The sequence below is a fragment of the Canis lupus genome, chromosome 26 (assembly GCF_048164855.1).
Source record: "Canis lupus baileyi chromosome 26, mCanLup2.hap1, whole genome shotgun sequence".
In the NCBI taxonomy this organism is placed as follows: Eukaryota; Metazoa; Chordata; class Mammalia; order Carnivora; family Canidae; genus Canis; species Canis lupus.
In genome coordinates, this window is record NC_132863.1 from 7,304,263 (window position 1) to 7,314,490 (window position 10,228).

A 10,228-nucleotide genomic window follows, 5' to 3' on the forward strand; every position below is an offset into this window, starting at 1 on the left:
TCAGTTCAATGAATTTTGACCAATGCCTAGAATCTAACGAAGATAAAGGGCCTGTCCACCATCTCAGAAAGTTCTTTAGTTTCTTTTTTTAATCTCCTCAATTCCAGGCAAGCCCAGATTTGTTTTCTCTAAATCAGTTTTACTTGTTTAAAATTTTTATATGGAATCATGGAGTAGGCACTCTTTTGCATCTAGCTTCTTGTATCCTACACAGTGATTTCTAGATTCATCTGTGTTGTTGCATCTATGAGTAATTTCTTTGGTCCTTTTTTTTTAAAAAAAGATTTATTTATTTGAGAGAGAGAGAGAGAGAGAGAGAGAGCAAGCGCATGGTGGGAGGGGCAGAGGGAGAGATAGAGAAGCAGACTCCCTGTGGAGCCTGGAGCCAGACTTGGGGCTTGATCTTGTGACCTGAGCCAAAATCAAGTCAGACATTCAACTGGCTGAGCCACCCAGGCACCTGGTGTCTGTGAGTAATTTCATCCTTTATATTATGATCCCTTTCTGTGGATACACCAAATTTTGTTTGCCCATTTCTTAGTTGGATGTTTGGATTGTTTCCAGTTACTAGCAATTGTGAATAAAGCTGCAGTGCACGTTTTTGGACAAACCTTTTATTTCTTAAGATAACATGTGTTTGTTTGTTTGTTTTTAAGATTTTATTTATTCATGAGACAGAGAGAGAGAGAGAGAGAGAGAGAGAGAGAGGCAGAGACACAGGCAGAGGGAGAAGCAGGCTCCCTGCGGGGACCGTGATACAGGACTCCATCCCAGGCAGGACCCTGGGATCACGGCCTGAGCAGAAGGCAGACACTCAACCACTGAGCCACCCAGGTGTCTTTTCTTCTCCTCCCTCCTTCTCCTTCTCCTTCTCTTCTCCTCCCTCCTTCTCCTTCTCCTTCTCCTTCTCCTTCTCTTCTCCTTCTCCTTCTCTTCTCCTTCTCCTTCTCCTTCTCTTCTCCTTCTCCTCCTCCTCCTCCTCCTTCTTCTTCTTCTTCTTCTTCTTCTTCTTCTTCTTCTTCTTCTTCTTCTTCTTCTTCTTCTTCTTCTTCTTTTCTTCTTCTTCTTTTTAAAGATATATGTATTGTTAATATTTTCTCCCAGGAGTTGGTGTGCCTTTTCAGAGCAGGAAGTTGTAATGCTGATGATGGCTGAACCCCTCCATGGCATGCTGGCTTCTCTGACCCCCTGACTCCTGATGGTTACCCTCAATTGACTTCACATTCTTCCTTTCTTACTTTGCAGGTCGGCTTGCCCAGCTCCTCTATCCACTTATACACAAAACCTCTCTCAGTGCTCAGTTAAAAAAAAGACTGAGTCAGGCCTCTTCTGAAAGAAGAGTAGCTTTCTGCCCTTCTCACCTGAGGTGCTCTGTCTTCTCTCTCCTCCCATTCCCGCTCATTCCCTGCCTCTCACCCAGCCCTACACACAATCTCTTCTTGTTCACTGCCTTTGCTCCTCCTTAATTTCCCCTGCTTTTGATTTCCATCTATCTTGGACAACAGATTAACCTTTAAGGGTAAAATCAAGTGTTTCCCCAACTTGAGGGGAAATTTTCCCAATTTGGGGGCAAATTTACTTTTCTGTGAAGTCTCCTACCAGAAATTTCTCTAGGTCCAGTAGCGTCAGGACAAACTCTCAGGGATGGACACCTAGAAAGTAAATCTTCACCACCAGGAACCCCACATTGCAGTTTTATGGGATAAAAAGAGGCCCCAGATAGGTCACGCTGAGCAGCAAATCATTTTTCTTCTCCTGTAGCATTCTTACCTCTATGGGCTTCCTGCCCAGATGTGGGCCTCCTGCCAGATTACAGGATGAAAGTCTAGGGAAGCACTTGCTCGCCTTCGTCTGCATCGGAGTCACTTATTTGGGTAGCTTTTAATTCTCCCTTTCTGTCCACAAGCTTGGCTCTGCCCATGAGACGGTGGTGGGTCTCCAAGCATGGTGCCCAGAGCTGCAACAGCTGCATCACCTAGAAGCCCACTAGAAATGCAGATTTCTGACCACAGCAGTGGGCCTCACCCTGGAGCATGCATCAAATTGGATGGCCTGTCAGAACAATTAGAACAGAAATTCCTGGGGCAGCTCCAGAATCTAGCAGGTCTGGAGTAGGCTTGAGAATGTGCAGGTCTAACAAGTTCCTGTTTCTGGAATCTACTTTGAGAAGCACTGTGCTGGCGGTCCTGATTCTTTTGGCCTGGACTAGGTGGGCGAGCCTGGGGGAAGCCTATGTTTTGAAAGGTCCCCGGGGGTTCTGATGTGAAGCTGAGATCAGTAACTCCTGGTCCACGGGCTGACCTGTGTAATTCTGGTGGTATAAGTGGCGCCCTGAAAACAGAATCTTCCCATAGGGCTTCTTTCTTCATCTGGTCTTTTCTTGTATGCTAGCTCTGTGTGCCCAGTGTGCTCACATCACCATAAATTCCCTCTACAGACCTGTGGGGCCCTCCTGGGAGCTCTGGGCAGGCCTGGCTTTCTGGAATGCCAGGCCAGGCTGGCAGCATGTGATTGGCCCTGGGTGCTGTGAGAGCAGTAAGAGGACAACTCATGGAGAGTGAGGCCCTCACAAGCTCTGTGCAGGACCATACCCTCCTTGCCTGGAAAGAAATGCATCTGTTTGTTCTTTTGGTGCCAGAGAGCAGTAAGGATTGAAACTGTGGCCAAAGATTTTGGGAAGTGATTGTATTGGAGGCTGTCCTATTAAATCCCCAGATGACCATGTCCACTGTATTACACACAAGCTTTTGGTGTCCAGCTGTGCTTCTATCAAGCGTGGTCACCCAAAGCTTTTAATTGTTTTTCCTCTTTCATTGAGGCTTAACCTACATCCAGCACAAATCTCAAGTGGACAGTTTGATGAATTTTTACCTATGCATACATCTGTGTAACCACCACCCAGATCAGTATAGAGAACATTTCCCTCATTCTAGTAAGTTCCTTTGAGTCCCTTTCTGGTCAATCCCTACCTCCCACTGCACCAACTGGTGACCACTATTCTGACCTCTATCACCATATGTGAGTTTTTCCTGTTCTTGAACTTCATATATACTGTTATACGGGATGTGCACTTTCATATCTGGTTTCTTTCTCTTAACATTGTTTTTGAGATTCATCCCTATTATTGTGTGTAAGAGCAAGTCGCTCATTTCCCTTGTGTGCTGTAGGCAATATATCTATCTTTCTTCAGTTGGGCCCTAGGCTGCCAGCTTGCTATCAAGATCTGTTGATCAGCCTTCTTGGGTCCCATGAACAACCTCCCCAGTAACAGGGGTCCTCCACATCCCTGGGATTGTATCACTATCTACACTCCAGTTTCTTGAGAGTCAAGATTTGCATCCAAATGCACAAGTCTCCTGGTATCTAGATGGTTGGATCCCCAAACAGCTCCTCAGAGACCACAGGCTGTCCTCCCCAGCTCAGGTCTTTGTAAACATTTGCCCTGCCCAGAGTGATTTCCAGACTGGTGATTAACTCTGGATGCATTATGTTCATTTGTGTGCACAGGAGGCTGCTTTAAAGCAAGGGCTGCTTTACACTTGGCTCCCAAGTGGACCAATCAGGATTTGTGAACTGAATGGATAAATGAGTGATTTAGGGCCTGATTCATCTCCCAATCAGACAATCTGTCTCTCATTAGTGCCACCTTGGGCCAAAGGAAAAAACGGGACCATCTTTTCATGTTTTACCAGAGACTCGAAAATTTTGACATCTTGTTCTTGATGATTTCATGAAGTCCTAATCCCTCTTAATGATTGAATACTTGTGTGTCAGCTAAGTTGTTTGAAACTGTAAATCAATCTTCCTTTCTTCTTTCTTTCTTCCTTTCTTTCTTTCTTTCTTTCTTTCTTTCTTTCTTTCTTTCTTTCTTTCTTCTTTCTTTCTTCTTTTTCTTCTCTTTCTTTCTTTTCTTTTTTAAAAAATTTTTATTTATTCATTCATGATAGAGAGAGAGAGAGAGGCAGAGACACAGGCAGAGCGAGAAGCAGGCTCCATGCAGGGAACCCAATGTGGGACTCAATCCCAGGACTCCAGGATCACGCCCTGGGCCAAAGGCAGGAGCTAAAGGGCTAAGCCACCTAGGGATCCCCTCTTTCTTTTTCTTTCAAGAGAAGAAATTGCTAGGCAGCTCTGGTGGCTCAGTGGTTTAGCACCGCCTTCAGTCCAGGGTGTGATCCTGGAGACCCGGGATCCAGTCCCATGTCGGGCTTCCTGCATGGAGCCTGTTTCTCCCTCTGCCTCTCTCTCTCTGTCTCTCATGAATAAATAAATAAAATCTTAAAAAAAAAAAAAAAAAAGAGAAGAAATTGCCAAACAGAGAGAGTGTGTATGTGTGCACGAGTGTGTGTGTTTGTGTGTGTGGGGGGGCGGGGGGACAGATAGAGGGAGAGAGAGAATCCCAAGCAGACTCCATGTCCAGCATGGAATTCTACACAAGCTTGATCCCACATCCCGGAGACCATGACCTGAGCCAAAATCAAGAGTTGGATGTTCAACTGACTGAGCCACCCAGGCACCCCCAGTAAATTCTATTTCTCTGTTGATTTCAAAATAAGAGATGTGTCCAACTGGCAAAAAAAAAAAAAAAAAAAAAAAAAATGTTGAGGATAAGATGCACGGTGATTCAGTTCTGGAATCCCCAGAATCAATCAATCAACAAATCAATTAATTATTTAAATAACTGACATTTATTATGTATGTCCTTGGTGCTAGCCATGAGGGATACAATACTGGGGATTTCAGTCTGGTGGATGCACTTTATGACTCAGTTTCTCCTCCCAGCACTTCATCTTTGTCCTTTCCTGGCATAGGTTTCCGGCCTCACTTGTAGATTCCCTGGCTAATGGCTATCAGACCCCCGGCTCTGGCCAGTTTCCAGTGTTTGATTGTGCTAGTTTGTAATCCCACTTGCTGCCAGGAGGTGCCTCCCTCCTAACACCTGATGCTCCTACTGCTGAAAATTTTGGTTTCCTTGGGACATATGAGAACAGTATAAAAGTATATTTTGTGGATTTGAAGTTTTGTTTTTAAAAAAGAGGTAACTTTAAATGAAGAGACGTTGGGTAGGGAAGGGTGCGAGACATTTTTTTGGACTAACATTGTCCAATAGAACTTTTGGCAATTTGTTCTACAATCTGAGCTGTCCACTGTCAGTAGCCACTAGCCACATGTAACCACAGAGGCCATGAAATATGGCTAGTGTGACTGAGCAACTGAATTTTAAACTTTTTAAATTTTAATTAATTTAAATTTAAATAGGCACATGTGTCCAGTGGTCACTGTATCAGGTAGCACAGCTTTAGAATAATTTTTGTTCCCATCATTTTGGCAAAGGAAAAACAAGAGAGGAAATGCAGAAACAGGGCAGATGAGTCCAATAAATCCTCTTCTCAACAATATCTCTGATGACGATTCCACTTCAGGGTGGTTTAGTGTAAGACTGTGGAGCCACAGAAATTTGGGAGTCAGTTCTGGCCTTGCCACTTAATAGCTGTTATGTTCTTGGGCATATGAGTTCATCTCTTTGTGACTCAGTTTCTTCATCTGTAAATTGGGGATAATGACACCAACCTCAAGATTACAGCAAGAAGTGAGTGAAGGACAGTCCTTAGGGCAGCACCAGCACATAGTCAGATGCCCCTGCTGGTAATGATGGCATGGTGACAGACCACCCAACTCTGAACTGGTGGTCTTCCTGCTAAGTGTCTCTACTGGGGCTATATCAGAGTAAGGACACAATCCAAGGTTAAGAATATCAAGCAAAGGGAAGCCTGGATGGCTCAGTGGTTTAGTGCCTGCCTTTGGCCCAGGACATGATCCTGGAGTCCTGGGATCAAGTCCCACATCAGGTTCCCTGTGTGGAGCCTGCTTCTCCCTCTGTCTCTCATGAATAAATAAAGTCTTAAAAAAAAAAAAGAAGAATATCAAGCAAAAATATTGGCTAGGAGTCACCTAGGAGTCAGGCTGCTATGTAAATTCATTCATCTAGAGATCAAAATCCAGGGGCAAGCCAGGGGGCTGAGCTGTCTTCCAAGGGGGCAGGGTCTTCACCCCCACCTGTGTTCTCTGGATAGTGGACCCTTGCAAGGCTCTATCCTCTCCTTCCCCATCAGTGTCCTTACCATGATCAGGGCCAGACAAACAGTACCAGCTAAAACTCCCATTCTGGGTGCAGTGGATTGGCTGCTTCCACTTGTCACCTCTTTGACAAGAGGGTTTTTTGGGGGATCCCTGGGGGTTCTCCCTACCTGCATGCATTTCATCCAGAGTCCTAAGTACTTGAGGCTCTAATACACATAATGTGTGTGAGATGATGTGGATTTCCTTTAAAGCAGGGCTCCTCAAATTTTCCTGTGGACACAGATCACTTGGGAATCTTGTTAATTTGCAGATTCTGTCTCAGGAGTTCTGGGTGTTACTAAGAGTCTGCATTTCTAGTATTCTGTCAGGTGAGACTGATGTTGCTGGTCCTAGCACCACACTTTAAATAGCAAGTTTGTCTCATCAGTGGTTCTGAAGTGTGGTCCTGAGACCAGCAGCTTTACACCCTTAGCTGGAGACTTGTAGAAAAGCCCACTCTTTGGGCCCCATCCTGGGCCTACTAAATCAGAAACTCTGGGTTGGCACCCAGTGATCTGTGTTTTATCAAGCCTTGCCAGTGATTCAGATGCCAGATGATGTTTGAGAATCACTGTTCGCAATCACTGATTCAAAAACATATCTGCTCTTTGGGATTTTTTTTAAAAATTTATTTATTCATGATAGACACACAGAGAGAGAGGGAGAGGCAGAGACACAGGCAGAGGGAGAAGCAGGCTCCAGGCCAGGAGCCCAACACGGGACTCGATCCCGGGACTCCAGGATCATGCCCTGGGCCAAAGGCAGACGCTGAACTGCTGAGCCACCCAGGGATCCCCATATCTGCTCTTTGGAATCATCTGTTTCTAGTTGATTACCTTTTAAAATTTGTTTTTGATTGTTTCTTTTTTAAAATTAAATTAAATGTATTATTACTTTTTTTTTTTTTTTTTAACTAGGCTCCGCATCCAGTGTGGAACAACCCAATGTGGGGGCTTGAACTCACAACCCTAAGATCAAGACCTGAGATCAAGGGTTGGACACTTAACTGACTGAGCCACCCAGGTGCCCCTGTTTGTTTGTTTTTAAGAATCGGCATCATTAAAAAAAAAAAAAGGAGTCAGCATCGTTAAGTTATAATTTTCTGGGGAGTTCAAAAAAAAGGTCTGTGCTTGGAGCTTCCAGTTTGATTGATCTGGAATGTTGCCCAGACATTTTGAAGTCTCTCCGGGTGGGATGAAGGGTCAATTTTTTAAAGTCTTGCCTACTGACTCGAATTACCTGGAGAGCTTTAAAAAGCCCTGGTGCTGGGGCCTTACCCTCAGAGGTTTTGATCTAGGGTGTTTTCCAAGCTTTGGAGTTGTAAACGTCTCCAGAGGTTGAGACGCACAGTTTCAGCTGATGGGGCTCGCCAGCGGGGGACTCCTGCTTTAGAGCTGGATGGGAAAGGCCTTTTTGTCTTCATTAGAGAAAGGGATTCTTAGCCCCAAGTGGAAGCTCTGAAGGTTCAGTGGGGACTTGGAGTGGTGGGTGAGAGAAGGATGAGCCTCCAGACAGGACAGAGATGTCTTTGACATGGAGTTCCTTGCACTTGTGAAGATAGGACAGTCCCCTGGGGTGAAAGCCACTGGTGTCTGAGGTTTGCCCAATTGTTTTCATCTTTTAAGTTTTTATTTTCACATTGTTTCAGGCTTATAGGAAACCTGTAAGGATAGAACAAAGAAATTTTTTACTCTTCACCCAGATTCTGTGTGGTGTGTATTTTTTTTCTTAATCATATGAGAATAACTTGCAGATGTGATGCCCTTTACCTCTCAAAGCTCCAATTGTATAATTCCTAAAAATATAAAGGACATTCTCTTATGTAACCACAGTGTAATTACCCAACTCAGGAAACTATGTCAATTCAATACAACTATCTATAAACCTTATTCAGGGTTGGATTTCACTAAGGGTCTCAATAATGTCCTTCATGTGTAAACAATATCCCTAATCACATGTTGCACTTTACTGTCCACTCTGTTCTCCATGCTGGAACTGGTCCTCAGACTTTCTTGTCTTTCAGTACATTGGTGTTTCTGAAGAGAGCCCCTCAGGTGGATCTGTCTGACATTTCCTCATGAGTACACCCACGTTGCATATTTTGGCAAGAATAATAGGACAGGGGTGTTAGGTTCTTCTCTGTACATCATATCAGGAGAAGGAGGTCAATTTCTTAGTTGGGGAGATTTTAAAACAAATTGGATTAATAAATATTCCCAGCAAGGAGGAAAATCAAAAAACATATAGGGAGGTTGGTGTGGTTTGCATGAGCAGCTGCAATGAGCTCAGGTCTTCAAAGGACAGGAGCAAAGGTGCAGAAGAGGAGGACTCAAGGCAGAGAGGGAAACATTGGAAAGAGTATTGTCTGGAAAGCTGATGCCCAGAATCAGTGGAGGCTATGAAACCTCCTGAAGACATCTGCACAAGCTTTTAAATTGCTTGCTTAAAAAACACCAATGTAAAAAACAAAACAAAACAAAACAAAACAACAACAACAACAAAAAAACCAATGTGTTTTTCCTTCAATAAAAAATAGAATGTGTCTATTGTGGAAAACACAAACAGCAGAAAGAAGAAAATACCTACTCTGTGAGCCCTACAACCAGCTGTAATCACTGCTAATATTTTGGCACATTTGCTCTCAGCCTCCAGAAAGGGCTTTGAAAGCTGTGCTTGGAGCACGAAACAAAATAAGGGACAGCTAAGTCTTCTCCGCTGGGGTAGGTGATGTCATGCTAGCGAAGGCTGGGGAGCAAGGATTGCCTGCGTGTCCTCTTCACTCAGCCAGGACAAAGTCTGTAAGCCGAGAAGGGGAAAGTTTAGCCCAGGGAAGACCCATGGGGTGGATTGGAGGGCCCAGAGCCACTGCCCCAATCTCTGCAAAACTCAGAGGCTTGTTCCAGAAGTTTGGAGCTGGGCAATATTTTACTGATTTCTAAAAATAAGAGTGAGGATGAAGGCATGATGTGTGGCTGTGGGAAGGTGGCAGCTGGAGACCAAGTGGGCTCCTGATTCAGACTGAGGTGGGGACACAGGGCAGGGGCGGGCAGGGAGCATGCATCACCCAAAATAGCTTTCACAACTGTCTGTCCAGGTGGGTATTTCTCATTTCTGTTTTAAAGACAAAGCAAGACTCCAACCTAAGTGATGTTGCAGATCCCACCAGTGCCTCACCCAATGTCCTCAGCCCCCTGGAGGGCACCCTAGAAGATCTCCATTTGTGCTGACAGCTTCCTGCATCTCTTTTCAGGGATGTTCTCTGTCCTTTGGGGTGTGAGGAGTTAATAACCCAAGAGCAACTCTCAACTAGGGAATTGATGGTGGATACCCCAACTTGTTTGCTCCTTGATAAGACTATTTTTTTTATTGTGTCAAAAAACTCATTACATAAGCCTTACCATCTTAAGTGCTTTTAGGTTTACAGTATGTAGTATGAACTATATGCACTTGGTGCAATAGATCTCTAGAACTTTTCGTCTTGTAAAACTGAAACCCCGTGTCCATTGAACAATTCTCCTTTTCCCCCTCCCTCCCAGCCCCTAACAACCACCATTCTACTTTCTGTTTCTATGAATGTGACTACTTTACATAGAGCATATGAGTGGAATCGTGCAGTATCTGTCCTTCTGTGATGGGCTTATCTCGCTTAGCATGATGTCCTCCATGTGCATCTGGGTTGTAGAATGTGACAGAATGTCCTTCTTTTTTAGGCTGAAAAATATTCCATTGTAGGCAAATTCTATATCTTATTTATTCATTCATCCACTGATGGACACTTGGGTGGCTTCCACCTCTTGGCTCTTGTGAATAATGCTGCAGTGAACATAGGTATGCAAATGTCTCTTTGAGATCCTGTTTTCAATTATTTTGGATATAAGCCCAGAAATATGATTGCTGGATCCTATGGTAATTTTATCTTTACGTTTCTGAGGAACCTTCATACAGTTTTCCATGGTGGCTGCACCATTTTCTTGATGAGACAATTGTGAGATGAGTTTTGAACTCTCTCAGAGGGTCCCCAGAAGGACTGATCATAGTGGTAACCTGCTCGTAAATGTTCTCTTTCTATTTCCTGCCTCCTTTCTGTTTTCACTCCCCTACTCTCCCA